This window comes from Callithrix jacchus, chromosome 1 (genome assembly GCF_049354715.1).
Source record: "Callithrix jacchus isolate 240 chromosome 1, calJac240_pri, whole genome shotgun sequence".
Taxonomy (NCBI): domain Eukaryota; kingdom Metazoa; phylum Chordata; class Mammalia; order Primates; family Cebidae; genus Callithrix; species Callithrix jacchus.
This window is the reverse complement of record NC_133502.1, coordinates 140,704,154-140,730,000: the sequence shown is the minus strand read 5'-3', so window position 1 is coordinate 140,730,000 and position 25,847 is coordinate 140,704,154. Positions and strand designations below refer to the sequence as shown.

General features: G+C 42.2%; 1 protein-coding gene and 1 pseudogene across 4 annotated transcripts in view; one reads left to right on the top strand and one right to left on the bottom strand.

Moving 5' to 3' along the window:
* UBE2R2 (ubiquitin conjugating enzyme E2 R2) overlaps positions 1–25,847 on the bottom strand; it is a 112,936-nt gene that overhangs the window by 64,901 nt on the left and 22,188 nt on the right. The window lies entirely within an intron of this gene.
* On the top strand, positions 20,580–20,852 carry LOC118155364 (non-histone chromosomal protein HMG-17 pseudogene; annotated as a pseudogene).

The following is a 25,847-nucleotide window of genomic DNA, read 5'->3' as shown; positions in this document are numbered from 1 at the left end:
CTGACTGGGAGTAGGAAGGCTACCTGGGGGAGAAGAAGGTGACAAAAAACATTTACATTTTGTCCTTGGGACTCATCCAATTATGCTTTGGGAAAATCATTCCCTGTCTCTTTCTCTAAATAAATCAACAGCCACATTGCAGTTTGCCAAGTATGTACATAGTAAAATCAGGACAGTATAAGAGCCCTGCTAGTATAAGGTTTTGTTTTTTTGAGGCAGGTTCTATCACTCAGGCTGAAGAACAGTGGCACAATCTCGGCTCACGGCAGCTTCAACCTCCCAGGCTCAAACAATCTTCTAACCTCAGCCTCCTTAGTAGCTGGGACTGCAGGCGTGTGCCACTACACCCAGCTATTTTTTGTTTCGCCATGTTGCACAGGCTGATTTCAAATTCCTGGGCTCAAGTGATCCGCCCACCTCAGCCTCCCAAAGTGCTGGAATTACAAGCATGAGGCATCTTGCCTGGCTGTAAGGTTTTGATGAAAATAGATGCAGGCTGATCAGCCATCCTCAGCATTCACTGTTCCAGTCTTTCCTCTTACAAGTCCCCTGCTGATTACAATTTTAAAAGAAGGTCTCCTTCCACTACCGTCTAGGAGTTTCAGAGGAAAACTGTGTCCAGTGTCGTTACATGGTAAAGTAACAGTAATCAGGAATGAACACTGACTTTGTGTTGCCTGGGGATCATCCTCTTCTCAGGAGCAGACAAAGACTTGAACTGAACTTGGATTTCCATTATTTCCCCAATATACATAACCAAACATAATAGCTGAAAACCCCAGGAAAAAGAAACTCATGAACCAAAATAATTAATCACCCAAAGAGTACATATAACTACATCAAGAGACAAACAAAAACCATATAAAATATACCATTCTGAATCCCTAAGCTTCTTAAATATATCATCATGCTGGCTGGGTGCAGTGGCTCACACCTGTAATCCCAGCACTTTAGGAGGCCAAGAGATCAAGACCATTCTGGCCAACACGGTTCACCGTGTCTCTACTAAAAATACAAAAATTAGCTGGGTGTGGTGGCACACTCCTGTAGTCCCAGCTACACAGGAGGCTCAGGCAGGAGAATTGCTTGAACCTGGGAGGCGGAAGTTGCCATGAGCCGAGATCGTGCCACTGCATTCCAGCCTGGTGACAAAAAAAAAAAATATATATATATATATATTTATGCTTATTCCAAGTTCTTGGTCCATCTGTTCGAAAATCCAACAATCTTATCTACAAGACACAAAAAAGACTGGAAAAACAAGGGAGAGAAAAATAGGAAAAAATAAACTGAAAGGAAGCTGAAGAAACAATTTGATAAAATGAAATTCAAGACAAAAAAAAAATGCCATGAGGGGCAGTATGCACTGGTAAAAGGAATAAAGAAGATATAACCATCATGCATACATGTTTTGACCTAGAAATTACAGTCACAAAATACATTAAGTAACAAATGGAAGAATGCCGAGAAAAATATATGAATTAAATATTGTGGCCAGGAATGGTGGCTCATACCCACCGTTGACGGTAATAATCCTAGCATTTTGGGAGGCTGAGGTGGGTGGATCACTTGAGCCCAGGAGTTCAAGACCAACCTGGACAACACAGCAAAACTGTTTCTACAAAAAAATACAAAAATGTGGAAGTGGGTGCCTATAGTCCCAGCTACCCAGGAGGCTGAGGTAGGAAGATCGCCTGAGCCTGGAAGTTCGAGGCTGCAGTGAGCCTTGCTTATGCCATGGCACTCCAGTCTGAGTGATAAGAATGGGACCCTGTCTAGAAAAAAAAAAAAATTGCACTTGCAGATTTCAATACTCCCTTCTCAGAAACTCATAGATCATGTAGAAAAAAAATAAAAGTACTGAAGATCTGAATAATATAATTAACAATTCTGGGCTGGGCACGGTGGCTCACACCTGTAATCCCAGCACTTTGGTAGGCTGAGGCAGGCAGATCACCTAAGGTCTGGAGTTCAAGACCAGGATTGCCAACATAGTGAAACCCTTTCTCTACAAAAACTATAAAAACTAGCTGGGCATGGTGGTGGGCGCCTATAACCCCAGCTACTTGGGAGGCTGAAGCAGAATGGCTTGAACCCAGGAGGCAGAAGTTGCTGTGAGCTGAGAGAGCACCATTGCTCTCCAGCCTGGACAAGAGCAAAACTCCGTCTCAAAAAAAAGAGAAAAGAAAAGAAAACCAATTCTGAACAACTAAACAGACAACATATAGAACTCCATGCACAGCAAGGAAGGAAGTCTTTTCAAGTACACGTTTATGGCCATAAAGCAAGCCTCAATAAAATACAAATATTATCACAGAGATCACATTAACTATAATGAAATTAGATATTAATATCAAGGGAGAGTTTGGTAAGATACCCATATATTTAGAAACTAAAACATACTAAAGGACTCATGTTAAAAAGAAAAAGAGCCAGGGTATTAAAATTTTTAAAAAAAGAAAAGAAAAAGGAAACTAAGAAACACTTTGACTGTCAGAACATTACATTTTGTGGGACATAGTTAAAATAATACATTAAAAAGTTATACCATTAGGGGACAGGTGCTGTGGCTCACACCTGTTATCCCAGCACTTTGGGAGGCCGAAGTGCTAGGATCCCTTGAGCCCAGGAGCTTGAGACCAGCCTAAGAAACAGCAAGATACGGACTCTACGAAACATTTTTTTAAATTAGCTAGGTGTGCTGGCACATGCCAATATTCCCAGCTAGGTGACAGAGTGAGACTGTCTCAAAAAAAAAAAAAAAAAAAGGATAGGGAGGAAGTAACAGAAAAAAGGTTGCTTGTAGGCCAGGTGCAATGGCTAACACCTGTAATCCCAGCACTTTGGGAGACCGAGGTGGGCAGATTATCTTGAGGTCAAAAGTCTGAGACCAGCAGGGCCCACATGGTGAAGCCTTATCTATACTAAAAATACAAAAAATAGCCAGGTGTGGTGGCACGCACCTGTAATCCCAGCTACTAGGGGGTGCTGAGGCTAGAGAATTGCTTGAATCCGGGAGGCAGAGGTTGCAGTGAGCCAAGATCAAGCCACTGCACTCCAGCCTGGGCGACACAACAAGACTCCATCTCAAAAAAAAGGTTGCTTGCACAGACCAATGACAATATGGGCCATAAAAACTGAGGACGGTGATTAAATTAATCATCTGCACCTGACATCTAGAAAGAATTAAGATGTCTGTGGGTAGATAAATGAATCAGCAGAATTTGAAAATGTTGAGAATGGCCTTTTCTTCCCGGAGTTGGGAAAGGCTGGGTTGAAAAGGCAGGGGGTAAAAAAAAAGGAAAAGAAAATGGTGAGAATGTATAATAGAATTAAAATAGAAAAGGTAGGCTGGGTGCGGTGGCTCACGTCTGTAATCCATAACTTTGGGAGGCCGAGGCAGGTGGATCACCTGAGGTTGGGAGTTTGAGACCAGCCTGACCAACATGGAGAAACCCCCATCTCTACTAAAAATACAAGATTAGCCAGGCGTAGTGACACATGCCTGTAATCCTAGCTACACAGGAGGCTGAGGCAGAATCACTTGAACCTGGGAGGCGGAGGTTGCAGAGCTGAGATTACACCACTGCATTCCAGCCTGGGCAACAAGAGTGAAACTCCGGCTCAAAAAAAAAAAAGGAAGAAAGAAAACATAATGCTAGGTAAGTCTTTGGAAGAGAGAATCTTTTTTTTTTTTTTTTTGAGTCAGAATCTCACACTGTTGCCCAGAGTGGAGTGTAATGGCTCCAATCTTGGCTCACTGCAACCTCCGCCTCCCAAGTTCAAGCAATTCTCCTGCCTCAGCTTCCCAACTGGCTAAGAGTACAGGTACCTGCCACCATGCCTGGCTAATTTTTGTATTTTTAGTAGAGATGGGGTTTTAAATATTGGCCAAGCTGGACTCTTGGCCTCATGATCTACCCGCCTCTGCCTCCCAAGGTGCTGAGTTTACAGGTGTGAGCCACTGTGGTTGGCCCGGAGGAATCTTTTACATACTCAGAACCAAGTACAGACAGTAGGCCTCAAATACTTGAAAAAAATTTCTTAAGTGCTGGAAAATAGTTTGTACACAAATCATCTACATAATATGGTTTTTCTTACTGCTAAAACAGCTGGGCCTTCCATTTTAATTGCTTTTTTCCCCTTTGTTAAAAATTAATCATAATTTTCATTCATACTTGTTAATTTTTTTTTTCTTTTTTGACAGAGTCTCTCTGTTGCCCAGGCTTGAGTGCAGTGGTGCAACCTTGGCTCACTGCAACCTCTGCCTCCTGGGTTCAAGCAATTCTTTTTGCTTTTTTTTTTTTTTTTTGAGATGGAGTTTCGCTCTTGTTACCCAGGCTGGAGTGCAATGGCGCCATCTCGGCTCACCGCAACCTCCGCCTCCTGGGTTCAGGCAATTCTCCCGCCTCAGCCTCCCGAGTAGCTGGGATTACAGGCACGCACCACCATGCCCAGCTAATTTTTTGTTTTTTTAGTAGAGATGGGGTTTCACCATGCTGACCAGGATGGTCTTGATCTCTTGACCTCGTGATCCACCTACCTCGGCCTCCCAAAGTGCTGGGATTACAGGCTTGAGCCACCGCGCCCGGCCCCGGGTCAAGCAATTCTTATGCCTCAGCCAAGCAAGTTGCTGGGATTACAGGCATGTGCCACCATGTCCAGATAATTATTGTATTTTTAGTAGAGACGGGATTTCACCACGTTGGCCAGGCTGGTCTTGAACTCCTGACCTCAAGTGATCCACCTGCCTCGGCCTCCCAAAGTACTGATTACAGGCATGAGCCACCACACCCAGCCCCACACTTATTAATTTGAAGAAAACCAAGATGCATAGACTTTTTAAGAAAAAATTAGAGTCATCAATAGAACAGTAAACACAGTTACCCACCATTCAGTATGGCCCTCACAGAGGCAAAGGCAAGGCCTAGAAAAAGAAAATAAGCCACCTGTTTTAGAAAGCAAGGAAGTAGAGAATGGGTCTTTTTCATTCACAGCATTCTCCTCACCCAATCTCCCAGGATTGTGCCAAAGAACTTGGCATCAACTAACCACACCTGAAACTGGTGCCAATGCCTGGAAGTTTTAGCCAGACAAATTTGTCCCCGTTTTTATTTATACTCAGTGGACAACTGTCACCAGGTGGCAGCAAATCACAGCTAGGACCAGGTCAGATTTGGATCACACAGCTGGATTTCCTACAACTCCAGGACAGCTAGAAATAACACTAGCTCATATTCTGTGTGATCAAATGTTGTTTGTTTTTGAGTTGGGGTCTGCTCTATCACCCCGGCTTGAGTGTGGTGCAATCATAGCTCATTGCACCCTCAACTTCATGGGCTCAAGCGATTCTCCTGCCTCAACCTCCCAAGTAGCTGGAACTACAGGCACACACCACCACACCTGAATTATTTTTTGTAGAGAGAGGGTCTCACTATGTTATGTAGGCTGGTGTCAAACTCCTGGTCTCAGCAGTCCTCACCCTCACCTATCCTGCTAGGATTACAGGCTGAGCTACTGTACCTGGCCTGATTAAATACTTTGAACTCAACCTATCTCATTATGATGAAGTCTGTCTTACTACCAATCAGATAATTATCCTGAAAATTCTAGAGTATTACTTTGTAGATGTAGATGTTTTAATACTTTTATACTGTTCTATATTAAAATACTATTTATGTCAATGTAATATGCATGCATGTAAAACACTTTATGTCAATGTATACCATTATTACCCATTTAATGAAATAGGAGATGAATCCATTGAGATATAAATAAATGAACAAATTGGAAGCTGAATAGCAACAGGATGTTCATGTAGTTTCGAAGTACCTCCTAACAAAATACTTATGAATTACAACAAAAAAATAACTTGATAGTGGAGAAGCCTGGTGGATAGTGACCCAAGTGGACATTACCAGAAATGAGACAAATCAAAATCATGTGCCACCTAAAAAGAGTATAAAGAACATTGGGAAATTTTACAAACCCATACTGAAGAACATTCCACAAAGTAAGTGACCTGTACTGCTAAAACTATAAAGCTCATGAAAGTCTAGGACATGACTAAGGAGCAATTACAGGCTTAAAGAGACTACAGACACAGGATAACTAAAAGCAAATATATCGCTCTGAACCAGATCCTTCTGCTACCAAGAACATTATTATAACTGACAAAATTAAATGGGGGCTGAGAATTATTAGATGGTACTAATTAACTTCATGATTTTTGATAATAATTATAATGATGTAGAATGCACTTGTTTATAGGAAATACACTCTAAAATATTCAGAAGAATGGTGAAACTATCAGAGTTTGGCAACTCACCCTCAAATGGTTCCGGAAAATAGTTATTTGAACTTGTCTGTAAATTCGTGGTTGTTCAAATTTTTTATTTTAATTATTTTTAAGAGTGCCTACTAAAAGATATGAACAAACATACTAGAATGTTTACCTAAGGGATAAGAAAGGAATAGAAGTGGGAATGGAAATAAAAAGAAATTAATAACATAGGCATACCAACAAGCAAGAAAAGGCCTAGAAGGCCAAAATAGTGTTAAAGAACCATTAATGGAGAAGAATGATTATTAACTAAACCCTAGAACAATAACAAAAAAAATTGGTTTAAGTAAATATCGGCATAAATGACTGCATGTGGGGACAGGGCTCACCTGAAGTGTGGCTTTATGCTGGAGGTGACCATATGAAGTAAAGAATAAAGGCTTAAATCGAAAGTGAGTAAAGACTCACTTTCTCTCCATTTTTAAAAGAGCTGAAAGAGGTTGCTATTGGATAGTGGGGAAGAGTAGGGAACTGATGCTCCTTATTCTAAGTCTTACAGCACATGTGACTCTTAAAATTATATATTTGAACTTTTTTATAAATAATCAAATGTTATAAAAAGGAATGAAGCAAGTTTGAAATCAGTAATATGAAGGCAGTAAGGAATCTGGATTGGCCGGATTTGTAGGGGGCAGGCAAATTTAAGAGGTTTTAAGATTAAGCCAGCCATCAGGAAGCCAGATACGCAGGTCAGTTATCAGCCATAAGGATATAGATGAAACTTGGTATTGCAGAGGGCATCAAACCATGAGTTTGGTAGGCTCATCTGTTTAGCTGATTTATCAAGGCACAGTAGAGTGGGATGAAGAATGGTTACAGGTGATTGAGAAATAAAGCAACTAATGGTAGCCTCAATCCCAGTCCCTGCAGCAATCCTCTTTGCAGTTACTGCCACTTTAAACACATCCACAGAATCTGGGCATCCCTAACTCCTAGAATAAATTCTGACTTGATTTTTAGAGCTCTAGATCCTCAGCCTCAATCCAATCCTGAGTGGTCTAATTACTGGATGCCAAGCTGAACACCACTGTGTGCCCTAACTCTAATTCCAAAGTTCTTTTTCTGATCGCATATTTAGTTTCTGCTTGCCATGCCCCGTGTCCTTATCTCAAGGCTGTACTCTGTCAGACTCCAGGCCAGAGCAAAGGTTTCTCTGGTTCTCTTACCAAACAACTGCCTGACAAATTTCTATGTCTAAATATCCAAGTTTCACCTGCTTTGGAGGCAGGGAAAAGTACAGTTATAGGCAGACAAACTTAATAAGCTGCAGAACCAGGAATATAAACTAATCACTGAAACCTTGAACGACTCCCTGTGAACCTTAGTTGCCTATACATACAGAATTGGGTCAGTGGTATTTGTCTCACTGGTTTGGTGTAAAAGATACATAGAGAGGGTCTGGTTCTGTTGCCCAGGCTGGAGTGCAGTGGTAAGATCTTGGCTTAGCTCACTGCAACCTCCACCTCCTGGGCTCAAGTCATCCTCCCCCATCAGCCTCCTAGGGCAGCTGGAACTACAGGCACATGCCACCATGCCTAGCTATTTTTTTTTTTTTTAGTAGAGATGAGGTTTCACCATGTTGTACAGGCTGGTCTTGAACTCCTGAGCTCAAGCACCCTGCCTGCCTTAGCCTCCCAAAGAGCTGGGATTACAGGCATCCATCCATATTCTTTTGATTCTTAGAACAACCCAATGAGGCAGTTATTATCATCATACCTGTATTATAAATACGGAAAATGAATACAAAGAATTTAAGAAACATGTACAGGGTGATACAGCTAAGTAACTAATGGTTATTGGATATTACTTATGTAAGATACTTTTTTTTTTTTTTTTTTTTTTTTTGAGATGGAGTTTCGCTCTTGTTACCCAGGCTAGAGTGCAATGGCGCCATCTCAGCTCACCGCAACCTCCGCCTCCTGGATTCAGGCAATTCTCCTGCCTCAGCCTCCTGAGTAGCTGGGATTACAAGCACGCACCACGATGCCCAGCTAATTTTTTATATTTTTAGTAGAGACGGGGTTTCACCATGTTGACCAGGATGGTCTCGATCTCTTGACCTCGTGATCCATCCGCCTCGGCCTCCCAAAGTGCTGGGATTACAGGTGTGAGCCTGCACCAGGCCTTTTTTTTTTTTTTTTTTTTTTTTTTTTTTTTTGAGATGGAGTTTTCGCTCGTTACCCAGGCTGGAGTGCAATGGCGCGATCTCGGCTCATCGCAACCTCCGCCTCCTGGGTTCAGGTAATTCTCCCACCTCAGCCTCCTGAGTAGTGAGGATTATAGGCACGCGCCACTACACCCAGCTAATTTTTTGTATTTTTAGTAGAGGCGGGGTTTCACCATGTTGACCTAGATGGTGTCGATCTCTTGACCTCATGATCCACCTGCCTAGGCCTCCCAAAGTGCTGGGATTACAGGTTTGAGCCACTACGCCTAGCAGATATCTTTTTATATATACCTATATATAACAGATATTTCTTTATATATTCTGCATACATATACATGTGTGTATAAAACATACATACACAAACACACAAAGATAAGGATATTTCCCTACTCAGCACAGAGCAGTATACATGTTAATCACTCAATAAACAGGAGGGTTTTGTTGTTGTTGTCTGGTTTTTTTGAGATGGAATTTTGCTCTGTTGTGCAGGATGGAGTGCAAATGGCTCGATCTCACTCACCACAACCTCCGCCTCCCGGGTTCAAGCAATTCTCCTGCCTCAGCCTCCCAAGTAGCTGGGATTACAGGCATGCACCACCATGCCCAGCTAATTTTGTATTTCTTTTTTTTTTCTTTAGTAGAGATGGGATTTCTCCATATTGGTCAGGCTGGTCTCCAACTCCTGACTTCAGGTGATCTACCCGCCTCGGCCTCCCAAAGTGCTGGGATTACAGGCGTGAGCCACCATGCCCAGCCCATTTTTTTTTTTTTTTTAAGGCGAAGTCTTGCTCTGTCACCCAAGCTAAATTACAGCAACAGGATCACAGTTTACTGCAGTCTTGAATTTCCGGGTTCAAGTGATCCTCCCACCTCAGCCTCCCAAGTAGCTGGGACTATAGATGCACATTACCAAGTGCAGCTAATTTTATTTTTTGTGGAGACAGGGTCTCTCCATGTTGCCCAGGCCAATCTCAAACTCTGGAGCTTAAACAATCCTCCCAACTTGACCTCCCAAAGTGCTGGGATAATAGACATGCACCACCATGCTCAGCCTTCTTTTGAGAAGTATCTGTCAGATCTTTGCTTGTCTTTTTATTGGGTTGTTTCCCTGCTATTGAGTTGTTTTGTTGTTATTGTTCTTTTTTGTTTTAATCTACATGGCTATTTTATTTCTATTAGAAAATATTTATATAGATACGTATGAGCCCAAAAGTTCAAGACCAGCCTGGGATACATATCGGAAATTTGTCTCTAAAAAAACTTAACCAGGCATGGGAACATGTATCTGTTAGCCCCAGCTATTCAGGAGGCTGAGGTAGGAAGCTGCAGTGAGATATGACTGTTCCACTGCACTCTTAGCCTGGAAAACAGAGAGACCTTCATCTCTAAATTTTTTTTTTTTTTTTGAGACGGAGTTTCGCCCTTGTTACCCAGGCTGGAGTGCAATGGCGCGATCTCAGCTCACCGCAATCTCCGCCTCCTGGGCTCAGGCAATTCTCCTGCCTCAGCCTCCTGAGTAGCTGGGATTACAGGCACGCGCCACCATGCCCAGCCAATTTTTTGTATTTTTAGTAGAGACGGGGTTTCACCATGTTGACCAGGATGGTCTCGATCTCTTGACCTTGTGATCCACCCGCCTCGGCCTCCCAAAGTGCTGGGATTACAGGCATGAGCCACCATGCCCGGCCCCTTCATCTCTAAATTTAAAAGAAGAAAAAGAAAAACATTCTCTGACCTCTACCATTCAAATTTAAACAACTTTAGTGAAGCAAAAGCAGAACTGGCAGGGCACAGTGGTTCATGCTTATAATCTCACCACTTTGTGAGGCTGAGGTGGGTGGATCCCTTGAGCTCATGGGTTCAAAACCAGCCTAGGGAACAAGTAAGACCCCATTTCTACAAAAAGATAAAAAGTTGGCCAGGCACAGTGGCTCATGCCTATAATCCCAGCACTTTGGGAGGCCAAGGCAGGCAGATCACCTGAGGCTGTGAGTTCGAGACCAGCCTGACCAACATGGAGAAACCCTGTCTCTACTAAAAATACAAAATTAGCTGGGCGTGGTGGCACATGCCTGCAATCCCGGCTACTCGGGAGGCTGAGGCAAGAGAATCTCTTGAACCCAGGAAGCAGAGGTTGCAGTGAGCCAAGATTGCACCACTGCACTCCAACCAAATAAATATTAGCTTGATGTGGTAGCGTGCATCTATAGTCTCAGCTACATAAGAGGCTGAGGCAGGAAGATCACTTGAGCCTGGGAGGTTGAGGCTGCAGTGAGCTGTGATTGTGCCACTGCCCTCACCCTGGCCAGAGTAAGACTGTCTCCAATAACAACAAAAAACAGGATCAGATATCTGACATCAGAAGAAAATATTTCACATCATTAGTTTGAATTAAGTGTGCTCTGATTTCTCAGAAAGAATAACTCATATTTCCTAATGTTATTTCCCTTTACTTATATTTATATGAATATGTAATGAGTATCTCTTTCTTACATTTAGTAATACGGGTGTACCTAAGTATAATTTACAACATCAGTAACTGGAGTCATTATCTAATCAATTCATGGTCCACTATCTCTATTATATGGTTATTTCTATAACTTATGATATTTTCATTGTAAAATTAAGATGTTAAAAATTCCAGACTAAATAATGCTGGGCCCACTTAGGTCATGCTGTTGTCTTGGACAGCTACTGACTTGATTTCAACTCAGCCTCCTGTGGGAAAACAACCAAGCAAGCAGCTCTTTTGGAAAACTAATCTTGAAATGTTGTTTATAGATTTCATTAACAGTACTGAAGTCATTTATGTTAGCCAGCAAAACAGCTGGTTTTTACCGTATTAGTGAAGTCACAGCCTGCTGCTTTCAAAATTTCACCCTTATTTACTTCTGCTGTCCTTCCTGACACAAGCTGCCACTTGAAGGGTACATGCCTCACTGCCCTGAAATATAAATGGTCCCACTGAAAACATAGTTGACTGTAGAGACCACTGTCTTCTGGGCTTTCATGATGCTGATTACCTTTCTGATCACGGATAACATGGCTAATCCTTTCTTCTTGCAGTCCCTATGGGAGAAGCCCCTACACCAAGCCTTGCTCAAGTGATTCTCCTGCCTCAGCATCCTGAGTGGCTCGGATTACAGGCATGCGCACAACAGTCCCCCATGTATGACTGTAATTTAATATATTTACATAACATAAAAATAAATGTGGCCAGGCACAGTGGCTCAGGCCTATAATCTCTGCACTTTGGGAGGCTGAGGCAGGCGAATTACCTGAGGTCAGGAGTTCAAGACCAGCCTGACCAACATGGAGAAACCCCATCTCTACTAAAAATACAAAAATTAGCAGGCATGGTGGCACATGCTTTTAATTTCAGGTACTCGGAAGGCTGAGGCAGGAGAATCACTTGAACCCAGGAGGCAGAGGTTGCAGTGAGCCAAGATCGCACCACTGAACTCCAGCCTGGGCCACAGACCAAGACTCTGTCGCAAAAAACAAACAAACAAAAAATAAGGTAAATGATTTCGAGTGGTTTTCCTTGGCTCTAGAGGAGTCTACGTATGTTACTGATACTGCTCAGTTGTTTATATGAGTAGTCAATACAGAGTTCGAAGTGACTGAATAATTAGCCTCTCTAATGAGTGTTTGTTTGGAACACCACCACCAAGAATATTTTCAAACTTGAAAAAAACACGAATTCAGTTCAACTTGAAGTGGAATGTACTAAGGAGACATTACAACTGATGGTAAAAAATATGTGTGGACTGGCCGAGCGCAGGGGCTCATGCCTGTAATTCCATCATTTTGGAAAGCCGAGGTGGGTGGGTCATACAAGGTCAGTAGTTCAAGACCAGCCTGACCAACACGATGAAACCCTGACTTTACGAAAAATACAAAGTTAGCCAGGCTTGGTGAGACACACCTGTAATCCCAGCTACTTGGGAGGCTGAGGCAGGAGAATTGCTTGAACCCAAGAGGCGGAGGTTGCAGTGCGCCATTCTATCTAGCCTGGACTACAAGAGTGAAACTCCATCTCAAAAAAAAAAAAGTGGGACAGAAAAAGGCTTATTAATTTAACAAATTAACAAAACTTCTGAAAATGTAAAATGTAATAAAGTGTTTCAAGCTTATGGTTACTCACTGTATTATTTATTCATCAGTAGGTACCATGCAGAAAAAAATCTGAATCTGTTACTGACCAGTGCTGCCAAAAGGTTAATTTTATTAGCTTTTATTCATTTAACCATCCCAAATAGAAGATAAATAATAAGCTAATATGCCCTACCACACAGCAGTTTTATGGCTTGGCAGTGATATTATTTATATATTTATTTTATTTATTTTTTATTTTATTTGACAGAGTTCCACTGTGTCACCCAGGCAGAAGTGCAGTGGTGCAATCTTGACTCACTGCAACTTCAGCCTCCCAGGTTCAAGTGATTCTCATGCCTCAGCCTCCTCAGTAGGTGGGACTACAGACATGTACCACCATGTCTGGCTAATTTTTGTATTTTTAGTAGAGACGAGCTTTCAACATGTTCACCAGGCTGGTCTCAAACACCTGCCCTCAGGTGATCCACCCACCTCAGGCTCCCAAAGTGCTGGGATAATAGACATGAGTCACTGTGCCTAGCCTGGCAGTGATGCTGTAACTGCAATTTTTTGAACTTGGGATCAAGACAAATTTTTCTGAAGAAGTACCCTCAACTACCATTATGGAACACTAAATGGCCTTGGAAATCAGCTTTGCCTGCAAGTTTGGTAATGCCTCTTAATGAATTTTAAACTAGGCCAGGCGTGGCGGCTCACACCTGTAATCCCAATATTTTGGGAGGCTGACGCAGGTGGATCACAAGGTCAGGAGTTTGAGACCAGCCTGGCCAGTATGGTGAAACCCTGTTTTGTATTTTATATTAAAAATACAAAAATTAGCAGGGCATGGTGGTGCACGCCTGTAATCCCAGCTACTTGGGAGGCTGAGGCAGAATCACTGAACCTGGGAGGCGGAGTTTGCAGTGAGCCAAGATGGCACCATTGCACTCCAGCCTAAGTGAGAGCGAGACTCCATCTCAAAAAATAAATAAATAAATTTTTAATTAAAATTGTACAACAAATAGCACTTATGTAAAAAACTTATGCTGCGGTAAAATCTAAAATATCTGGATGAAAACAAAGGTTGTCTTTAGTAAGTCAAACATCTTTATACACTTCCTGTCTTAAAAGTTAAAACAAGTAGTAGGTTGGGCATGGTGGCTCATGCCTGTAATCCCAGCACTTTGAGAAGCCAAGGCAGATAATTTGAGGTCAGGAGTTCAAGGATCAGTCTGGCCTACATAGTGAAACCCCATCTCTATCAAAAATACAAATATTAGCCAGGTGTGGTGGCACGAGCCTGTAATCCCAGCTACTAGTGAGGTTGAGGCAGAAGGATCACTTGAACCCAAGAGGATTCCTTGAACCAAGGAGATGGAGGGTGCAGTGAGCTGAAATCACACCACTGCCCTCTAGCCTGGGAGACAGAAGCAGACTCCATCTCAAAAAAAAAAAAAAAAGTTAAAAGAAGAAGCAAAATCTCCATTTCCAGCCAAATTTGCTAGTTTCCTTTTTTTTCTACTTGCTGCATTACTACTAATAAAGTTGAGTGATTTTTTTAAAAAAGAGGTCTGCTTGGCTGGAAATAGTGGTTCACGCCTGTAATCCCGGCACTTCGTGAGGCCTATGTGAGATCTGAGGTTAGGAGTTTGAGACCAGCCTGGCCAACATGGAGAAACCCCCTCTCCTAAAAATACAAAAATTAGCTGGGCAGAATGGTGTATGCCTGTAATCCCAGCTATTCAGGAGGCTGAGGTAGGAGAATCACTTGAACCCCAGAAGGTGGAGGCTGCAGTGCGCCAAGATTGTGCCACTGTACTCCAGTCTGGGCAACAGAGCAAGACTTGGTCTCAAAAAATATATATGTATAGTGGCCTTTTGTTTTTTTTTTCTTTTTCTGGTAAACAGGGTCTCACAACTGTCACCCAGGTTGGCATGCAGAAGCATGATCACAGCCTGGGCTCAAGCCATCCTCCCACCTCAGCCTTCCAAATAGCTGGAACTACAGGCATGTGTCATGGCACCTGGCTAGAATATATTTCCTGAACTCAAATTGCAGCTTCGCCAGTGTTTTTCAGGTCTTCAGCCAAGTACAAAGGAAATTTATATATATCCAAATCCAGTTAACTGTGCAACTGCAGCACTTCCACCTACTCTTTAATTAGAAGTGATTAATCTATGCTACAATGGCATGCTAAAAAGCAAATTATCAAGAGAAGATTTAACAAAATTCTATATATGCCTTCGAAGCAATAAATATACCAGTGAAAATCATATACCCATGTACTAGTATCTGCATTTGACAGTACCATCCTGTTATTTTCAAAGAGGAAATCTCATTTGAGAAAAACATGAACAATCCATTTTAATGAAAACAATAACCTTATTAAGTGATGCAATTATCCCTCCCTCCAAAATTAATTCCATTCTTAATGAGATGTGCATTACCAAAAAAATTTTCAATTATTTCCATTTTGAATTTTGTTGATAAAAATTGGTGGAAATTTCTTGTTTTTTTTTTTTTTTGAAGGGGAGCCTTGCTCTGTTGCCAAGCTTGAGTGAAGTGACACAATCTCAGCTCACTGCAGTCTCTGCCTCCCAAATTCAAGCGATTCTTCTGCCTCAGCCTCCTGAGTAGCTGAGATTACAGGCATGCACCATTCTGCCCAGCTAATTTTTGTATTTTTAGTAGAGACGAGGTTTCACCATGTTGGCCAGGATGGTCTTTATCTCTTGACCTCGTGATCCGCCCACCTCGGCCTCCCATCTCACATGGCTATCTTCTCTCTTGTAATATAAATCTGTCGCCCAGGCTGGAGTGTAGTGCTATGACCAAGGCTCACTGATCCTCCCACCTCAGTCTCTCAAGTAGCTGGGACTACAGGTATGCGCCACCAGGTCCAGCTATCTTTTTTTTATGTTTTGTGGAGACAAGGTCTCACTATGTCACCCAGGCTGGTAGAAAGTTCCTGGGCTAAAGTAATCCTCAACCTCAGCCTTCCAACTGCTGGGATTACAAGTATGAGCCACTGTACCCAGCCTAAATATAGTATCTTTAATTTTGCCTCCAGGCCTGCAAAAATTAAAACATATGCTATCTAGCCTTTTACAGAAAAAGAATGCCAACCAGTGAACTATATAATTACTTACAGAATAAAAAACAAAGGAAGGTTAAAAGAGAATACTGTATGTAATGAATATATAATCTGACACGATAGATCTAATACAGATATGATGTGGGGGGTGATGAAGACAGCATACATGAAATGATTTATGCAACTGTTTTTGGTAATCACATTGGTAATGGTATTATTAGCACAGCTATTCTGAACTACTGTGCAATGTAGGACAAAACAAGTAATTAATGATGAGGATATTCTAATTTATTATTCCCATCTTTGAGAACCAGAATAAAATATATACCAATACAGAAGTGGTTAAGTTTTATTTTAAAAAAGCATGTGTACAGATATACACATAGACATATATATCACCCATAACTCTGTCCCAGAAACAATAACTCGCAGCAGCAAGAATCTCTAAGGTCCACATTAGGTTCCCTAAATACCACTGTCACTAAAACCAGGGCTTCTTAATAGGTTACAAATCTGGGGTAGAAAATGGAAAAGATAAGCCTCAACACTTGGTCATATAAGTCAGCAAAGATGCTACAAAAACTACAAGTAGATCAAGTCATTCAGGAGCCAACTTGAAGAGGCTCCAACTGGCCAAAGACATAAGACTGGGCATGGTGGCTCACGCCCATAATCCCAGCACTTTGGGAGGCCAAGGCAGGTGGATCACGGGAGGTCAGGAGTTCGAGAACCGACTGGCCAACGTGGCGAAACCCTGTCTCTGCTAATAATATAAAAATTAGCTGGGCATGGTGGCACATGCCTGTAATCCAGCTACTTGGGAGGCTGAGGCAGGAGAATACCTTGAACGTGTGAGGCAGAGGTTGCAGTGAGCCGAGATTGCACCACTGCACTCCAGCCTGGGTGACAAGAGTGAAACTCCATCTCCAAAACAAAAAAAAAAATTTTTAAGGGTCAATAATAATAACTGCCACTGATTAAAGCTCAAAATATATGTTTAAATCCATGAGTTTATAATTTTTTTTTTGAGATGGAGTCTCACTCTGTTACCCAGGCTAGAGTGCAGTGGCATAATCTCAGCTCACTGAACCTCTGCCTGCTGAGTTCAAGCAATTCTTCTGCCTCAGCCTCCTGAATAGCTGGGACCACGGATGTGAGTCACCATGCCTGGCTAATTTTTGTATTTTTGGTAGAGATGGGGTTTCACTATGTTGACCAGGCTGGTCTCGAACTCCTGACCTCAGGTGATCCACCCGCCTCAGCCTCCCAAAGTACTAGGGTTACAAAAATGATAATAATTTTTTTAAATAGCTGGTTCTGGCCAGGCATGGTGGCTCACCCCTGTAATCCTAACACTCTGGGAGGTCGGGACAGGTGGATCACCTGAGGTCAGGAGTTTGAGACTGCTTGGCTAACATAGCAAAACCCTGTTTCTACTAAAAATACAAAAATTAGCTGGGCATGTTGGCAGGCACCTATAATCCCAGCTACTTGGGAGGCGGAGGCAGGAGAATCACTTGAACCGAGGGGGACGGAGGTTGCAGTAAGCTGAGATGGCCCCACTTTACTCCAGCCTGGGTAAAAGAGTAAAACTTTTCTGTCTCAAAATAAATAAATAAATGAAATGAAATAAAACAAAATAGCTGGTTCTCTTAGAGAACAGGGAACCATGTCACTATTTTAAAAAAGAATAAAGGCAAAGAATCTATTATATGTCCTACCTTTCCTATATAGCTGTGCCACTAGATAACTAAACAGTAGGTAAGCAGAAGCATCTCTAAGTAAAAGTATTCCGACAAAAAAGTTAAAACACACACATACAGATAATTAGAATGTCACTATTTTTAAACCACTGATAACAATTAATGGATCTGGGCACTGAGCCCAACTGTTGACATGATAAAAGAGAAAATCAGAGATGTCTCCCCAAGACCACAACACTGCCTACAGTATTACCAAGAGAGACTGAACCAGAGTCTGACCAAGTAGAGTTCAGCAATCAATTTGCAAAATATACAGGGAATGAAGAAAGATGCAACATGAGTGTGCAATCAGTAAAATTGAAACTTTGGTTATTTCTGCAGGACAAAAGCCCTATAAAAAATATGGAAAAGAAAGAGATAGAGGCATAAACAGTAGTTTAAGAGACATCATAACACTAACTAAAACATAATGTCTAAGAATATACACTTGGTAATAAAACTACAAAAGAAAAGAAAATGATTGAGTCAAATAGCGGTTATTTTTCTTTTTTGGGAGGTGAGTTACAATGGAAATGGAACACATGGAGGGCTCTTAGATAGCTGAAAAGTTCTATTTCTTGGCCTGGGGGTATGGATATTCACCTTATTTAAAAATAAATAAATAAAAAGCACATATCTGTATGTTTGTGAGAGAAATTTTCTGCTAATTTTGCAATACAAATATTAAAAGTAACTTAGAAAACATACCTACTGCCTTAGTCCATTCAAGCTCCTATACCACAAGTCATAAACGGGGTGGCTTATAAATAACAGATTTTTTTTTTTTTTTTAAGACGGAGTTTCGCTCTTGTTACCCAGGCTGGCGTGCAATGGCACCATCTCGGTTCACCGCAACCTCTGCCTCCTGGGTTCAGGCAATTCTCCTGCCTCAGCCTCCTGAGTAACTGGGATTACAGGTACGCACCACCATGCCCAGCTAATTTTTTGTACTTTTAGTAGAGACAGGGTTTTACCATGTTGACCAGGATGGTCTTGATCTCTTGACCTCATGATCCACCCGCCTCAGCCTCCCAAAGTGCTGGGATTACAGGCGTGAGCCACCGTGCCCGGCTAACAGATTTTTTTTTTTTAAAGAGTCAGGGTCTCACTCTGTCACCCAGACTGGAGTACAATGGCACAATTATAGCTCACTGCAGCCTCAAACTCCTGTGCTCAAGTAATCCACCAACCTGAGCATCCCAAGTAGCTAGGACTACAGGCAGATCACCACATGTGGCTAATTTTTAAATTTTTTTTAATAGAGATAGAATCTTGCTATGTTGCCCAAGCTGGTCTCAAACTCCTGATCTCAAGCAATCTTCCCACCTCAGACTCCCAAATGCTAGGATTATAGGCATGAGCCACCACACCTGGCTCAAACAACAGAAATTTATTTCTCACAGTCCTAGAGACTGGGAAGTCCAAGATCAAGACACCAACAAATCTGGAGTCTAGTGAGGGCCCAGTCTTCATATACAATGCCTTCTTGCTGCATCCTCAAGTAGTGAAAAGGGCTAGCTAACTCTCTAGGGCCTCTTTCATAAGAACCCTAATCTCAGGCCAGGTGCGGTGGCTCACCTGAGGTCAGGAGTTTGAGAAAAACAGCCTGGCCACTATGGTGAAATCCCGTCTCTACTAAAAATACAAAAATTAGCCAGACATGGTGGCGGGAGCCTGTAATCCCAGCTATTTGGGAAGCTAAGGCAAGATAATTGCTTGAACCTGGGAGGTGGAGATTGCAATGAGCCAAGACACTGTCATCGAAGTCCAGCCTGGGCATTAAGAGTGAAACTCCATCTCAAAACAAAACAACCAACAAAAAAAACCCACTAATTTCATTCTTGAAACCAAAGCCCTCATGACATAATCACCTCCCAAAAGCCAGACCTCCTAATCACATTGGGGATTATGTTTCAACATATATATTTTGGGGATACACATTCACACCATAGCAACTTTTTTTTTTTTTTTGAGACAGTCTTACCCTGTTGTCAAGGTTGGAGTGCAGTGGCATTATCTCACTGTAACCTCCGCCTCCTTGGTTCAAGCAATTCTCCTGCCTCAGCCCCTGATGTAGTTGGGATTACAGGCATGCTCCACCACATCCAGCTAGTTTTGGTCTTTTTAGTAGATGGGGTTTCTCCATGTTGCCCAGGCTGGTCTTGAACTCTTGACCTCAGACAATCCGCCTGCCTCGGCCTCCCAAAGTGCTGGGATTACAGGAGTGAACCACCGGGCTTGGCCTGACCACAGCAACTATGTAAAACAATAATACTGCTGCTTTAGAGGTTTATAAGAAAATATATATTGTACCATCAATAGCAAAGGTCAAGAAGGAGGTGAAAAGCTAAATGTATGGTTCTTGCTTTTGCTGGGAAGTAATAAAACTACTAACATAAACTAAACTGTAGTAAAGTAAGAATAAATAATCCGCCTGCCTCAGCCTCCCAAAGTGCTGGGATCACAAGCATTAGCCACCACCCCTGGCCAAGATACATACATTGCATTGTATGTAGCAGATAACCAAAGATTACCAAACATCTGGGGAAAGTCTAACATAAAATGCTATCAAAAACTCAACGTGAAGAAAATAGTCCATGTAGGAAAAGTAAAATGTATTAAAAATGTATATATATGTAGCTGTCATGGTGGTGGGCGCCTGTAATCCCAGCTACCCGGGAGACTGAGGTCAGAGAATCGTTTGAACTTGGGAGGCAGAGGTTGTAGTGAGCAGAGATCGCGCCATTGCATTGCAGCCTAGGCGACAAGAGCAAAATTCCATCTCAAAATAAAATAAAAAATATATAATATGTACATACATATATATTAACATTATATAATATACACAGTAGACCTTCCATGTCCTTGGGTTCTACCAACTGCGGATCAAAAATATTCAAGTAAAAAAAAAAAACTCAGTAAGAAAGTTTATAAAAAATAATACAGATTTTTAAATACAACTGGATTGCCACTGCACTCCAGCCTGGGCAACAGAGTGAGACTCCATCTCAAAAAAACATAAAATAAAATAATAAAGCGGAAGAAGAAGAGGCGAGAACGATCCCCGGACCGACCAAAGCCCACACGCCGCTGCATCCCACGCCCAGCGCCTATGTCCCGCTGCCGTCACCACCATGCCCAAAAGAAAGGCTGAAGGAGATGCTAAAGGAGATAAAGCCAAGGTGAAGGATGAACCACAGAGAAGATCCGTGAGGTTATCTGCTAAACTTGCTCCTCCAAAGCCAGAGCCCAAGCCTAAAAAGGCCCCTGCAAAGAAGGGAGATAAGGTACCCAAAGGGAAAAAGGGAAAAGCTGACGCTGGCAAGGAAGGGAATAACCCTGCAGAAAATGGAGATGCCAAAACAGACCAGGCACAGAAAGCCAAAGGTACTGGAGATGCCAAGTGAAGTATGTGCATTTTTGATAACTGTAGACTTCTGGTGACTGTACTTCTGGTGACTGTACAGGTTGAAATACTATTTTTTATCAAGTTTTATAAAAATGCAGAATTGTTTTTTTTTTTTTAAAAGCTATATTGTTAGCACAGAGAACACTTCATTGTCGTTTTGAGGGAAGGGGCATATGTCACTAATAGAATGTCTCCAAAGCTGGATTGATGTGGGGAAACGCCTTTCACTTCCAGTTCTGAGAGACTTCCTCTTGGCTCCCAGGAGGAGGGATTCCCTGACTTTGACACACATGGCCACCTTGGCACCCAAAAGCCTGTGGTATGGAAAAACAAATTCGTTTTTATGTCCTCTTCTCCCTTTCCGTCTTTCAGAATAGACTTAACTCCCTTAAGCCCAGACATCTGTTGGGACCTGACCCCCAGTCATTGGTTACCAGTGTGTCAGGCAATCTGGACCTGCCAGTGATGCCACTGAGATGGCACCTGTCAAAAGAGTAGTGATTCCATTTCTACATTGTGGATCTTCAGATAAATTCTGCCATTTTCATTTCACTTCCTGAAAGTCAGGGTCAGCTCATGAAAAGTTGTTAAACAATATGCTAAATGTGAAATGTCAACTCTCACTCTAAATTTTCCCTGTTCAGACCATCAGATGAAGACTTCATTGGGTTTTATAGTGGCTTTCTGATTTTTGGCAGTCTATAAAAGAAGGGGGTTTGAAAGTTGTTGTATACTGTTAATGACTGTCTGCCCACGTCCTGCCTGAAATACCATGATTGTTTATGGAAAGTATCTTTAATAAAGCTGGATACAGTTTGGCTTGGAAAAGAAAAGAAAAGAAAATAATAAAGCATATGGCCAGGCGCAGTGGCTCACACCTGTAATCCCAGCACTTTGGGAGGCCAAGGCAGGCAGATCACGAGGTCAGGAGATCCAGACCATCCTGGACAACATGGTGAAACTCCATCTCTACTAAAAATACAAAAAAAAAATTAGCCAGGCATGGTGGCACATGCTTGTAGTCCCACTACTCAGAAGGCTGAGGCAGGAGAATCACTTAAACCTGAGAGGTGGAGGTTGCAGTGAGCTGAGAACATGCCACTGCACTCCAGCCTGGCAACAGAGCGAGACTCTGTCTCAGAAAAATTAAATAAAAAATAAAAATAAAATAAAGCATATGGGAGAATGTACATAGGTTAGATGCAAATATTACACCATTTTATATAAGGGACTTGACCAGTCACAGATTTTAGTATCAATGGGGGTTCCTGGACCTCTCCCATGGATGCTATAGGACAGCTGTATATAATGGCTTATATATGAAACATAATTACAAATACATAAAACTATGTATATTTTTACATAAGTTATATGTATTTATATTTACCAATATATATGTATATACATGATGTCTTCAGAAAGTTAATGGGAGAAATGACAACCATGACTCAAAAACAGAATGTTGGCCAGGCCCAGTGGATCACATCTGTAACCTTAACACTGTAGGAGGACTGGTTGAGCCCAGAGTTTGAGATCAGCCTGGGCAACATACTGAGACACCATTTCCATTAAAAAACACAAACAGGCCAGGTGTGGTGGCTCTGTAATCATAGCACAATGAGAGGTCAAGGCAGGTAGATCAACTGAGCTCAGGAGTTCGAGAACAGCCTGGGCAACATAACAAAACCCCATCTCTGCTAAAAATACAAAAATTAGCTGGGTGTGGTAGCAGATGCCTGTAGTCGCAGCTACTTAGGAGGCTGAGGTGGGAGAATCTCTTGAGTGAGCCCAAGTAAGCAGAGGTTGCAGTAAGCTATGATCGTGCCACTGCACGCCAGCTTAGGCAGCAGAGCAAGTGCAGACCCTGTCTCCAAAAAAAAAAAAAGAAAAGAAAAAGAAGACTAAATTGAAAATAAGAGGTTGGCCACAGTGGCTCATGCCTGTAATCATGTGATCACAGCACTGTGCACGGTAGGGGCTGAGGTAAGAATATCACTTGAGCCCAGGAGTTTGAGGCTGCAGTAAGCTGTGATCATACCCCTGCACTCCAGCCTAAGCAACAAAGCAAGATTCTGTCTCAAAAATAAATTTAAAAAGAGAAAATGACTTTTTAATTTAAAGAATTAATTCAGACTGTTTATATATCCAGATAATTTCCCAAAAAAAGAACACAGAAAACATAGAGGAGAAAATATCATTGAAATAATTCAAGAAAATTTCCCAGTGCTGAAAAACTAAGCTTAAAAGTACCCACAGCAATGCGAAATTTAAGAAATCAGGGACACAAAAAGGGTCCTACAAACGTCCAGAAGAAAAAAACTCTTCACATACCAGGCACAGAATTTAGAACATCATTGAATTTCAAATAGCACCTTCAGAACTAAGAACCCAATACAGTAATGTCCTCAAAATTCTAAAGCTACAGGATTTCCAATCTAGAATTCTATACCCAGCCAAGTAATTTCAAGTATAAAGTTAGAATAAAGCTTCAAAAAACTTACTAGCTAGGTACACTTCCTCAAGAATCTTTTTTTTTTTTTTTTCTGAGATGGAGTCTTGCTCTGTCACCCAGGCTGGAGTACAGTGGCATTATCTTGGCTCACTGCATCCTCTGCCTCCCAGGTTGAAGTGATTCTCCTGCCTCTGCCTCCCGAGTAGCTGGGACTATAGGCATGCACCACCAGGTTCCACTAATTTTTTGTATTTTTAGTAGACAGGGCTCCACCACATTGGCCAGGCTCCTCTAGAATTCCTGACTTCAAGTGATCTGCATGCCTCAGCCTCCCAAAGTACTGGGATCATAGGTGTGAGCCACCATGCCCAGCAAAATATTCTAAAATTGACTGTGGTGATGATTGCACAACTCTGACTAAAAACCACTGAACTGCACTCATATGTTGCCTAATGACAGGAATATGTTCTGAGAAATGCATCATCAGGCAATTTCATCATTGTGTGAACATCATACAACATGCTTACACAAAGATGGTATACTTGTACCTAGATGGTATAGCCTCCTACACATCTAGGCTATATGGTATAGCCTATTGCTCCTAGGCTACAAACCTGTACTGCATATTACTATACTGAATATTGCAGGTGAGTAGCTGGGATTATAGGCACCCACCACCACCATCCTTTTTAGTAGAGACAGAGTTTCAACATGTTGGCCAGGCTGTTCTCAAACTCCTGACCTCAGATAATACACCTGCCTCAGCCTCCCAAAAGTGCTGGAATTTTAGGTGTGAGCCACCGCACCAGGTCCACAATTTTTTTACTATACAAACTTGTAAACTTTTTGACCTTGAAATAACACTTAGCTTCTTAGCTTAAAACAAAACCACATTATACAACTGTAGAAAAGTAACTCATTGGCCGGGCGCGGTGGCTCAAACCTGTAATCTCAGTACTTTGGGAGGCTAAGGCGGGTGGATCACGAGGTCAAGAGATCGAGACCATCCTGGTCAACATGGTGAAACCCCGTCTCTACTACGAATACAAAAATTAGCTGGGCATGGTGGCATGTGCCTGTAATCCCAGCTACTCAGGAGGCTGAGGCAGGATAACTGCCTGAACCCAGGAGGCGGAGGTTGCGGTGAGCCAAGATCGTGCCACTGCACTCCAGCCTGGATAACAAGAGCGAAACTCCATCTCAAAAAAAAAGAAAAAGAAAAATAACTCATATCTTTACTTTCTACTATGACCTTTTCTGGTCTCACTCTGTTGCCCAGGCCGGAGTGCAGTAGCACAATTATAGCTCACTGTAACCTTGAATTCCCAGGCTCAAATGATCCTCCCACCTCAGCCTCCTGAGTAATTGGGACTACAGGTGCATGCCACCAGGTCTGGCTGGTTTTTGCTCTTTATTTTGTAGAATGGGGTCTCCCTATGTCACCCAGGCTGGTGTTGAACTCATGGGTTCAAGTGATCCTCCCAAAGTCCTCAAATTACAGGTGTTAGCCACTGTGCCTGGCCAACTCTGTCTCAAAAACAAACAAAAACTGTAAGGACATATGAAGTTTCCTACAACATTTTTTATTTTAGGGGAAAATTTGAAACAACTTGTGTCCAGCAACAGGAATGAAGTACAGCATATATACTACACGGCATTTAAAAACTACACTTAGGCCAGGCACGGTGGCTCACACCTGAAATCCCAGCGCTTTGGGAGGCTGAGGCAGGTGGATCACTTTAGGTCACAAGCTGGACGCCAGCCTAACCAATATGAGGAAACGCTGTATCTACTAAAAATGCAAAAATTAGCTAGGCATGGTGGTGGGCACCTTTAGTCCCAGTTACTCAGGAGGCTGAGGCAGGAGAATCACTAGAACCCAGGAGGCGGAGGTTGCAGTGAGCCGAGATCGCACCACTGAACTCCAGCCTGGGCAACAGAACTCGGCACCCCCCACCAAAAAAAAACACTACACATTTTTTTTTTTTTTTTTTTGAAGTGGAGTCTCGCTCTCGGCTCACTACGACCTCTACCTCCCGGGTTCAAGCGATTCTCCTGCCTCAGCCTCCCGAGTAGCTAGGATTACAGGCATGCACCCCCATACTTGGCTAATTTAGTATTTTTACAAATTAAATAAGTACTGTGTAACTCTAAAGTCTAATCAAACATTTACAGTATCCAAGAGAGAACAGCAAGATTTACCAAATAACCAAAGGCAGGAACAACCGAAGCATCCATCAACAGATGAATTATACAAACAATGGAATGTTATTCAGCCACTAAAAGGGATGAAATTCAGAGACATGCTACAACATGGATGAATCTTGAAACAGATATACTAAGTGAAATAAAACAGAAACAAAAAGACAAATATTTTATGATTTCACTGCTTTTTGTTTTTTTAGAGATGGGGTTTCACCATGTTGGCCAGACTGGTCTTGAACTCCTGACCTCAGATGATCCATGCACCTTGGGCTCCCAAAGTGCTGGGATTACAGGTGTGAGCCACCGTACCCCGCCATGATTCCACTTCTACAAGGT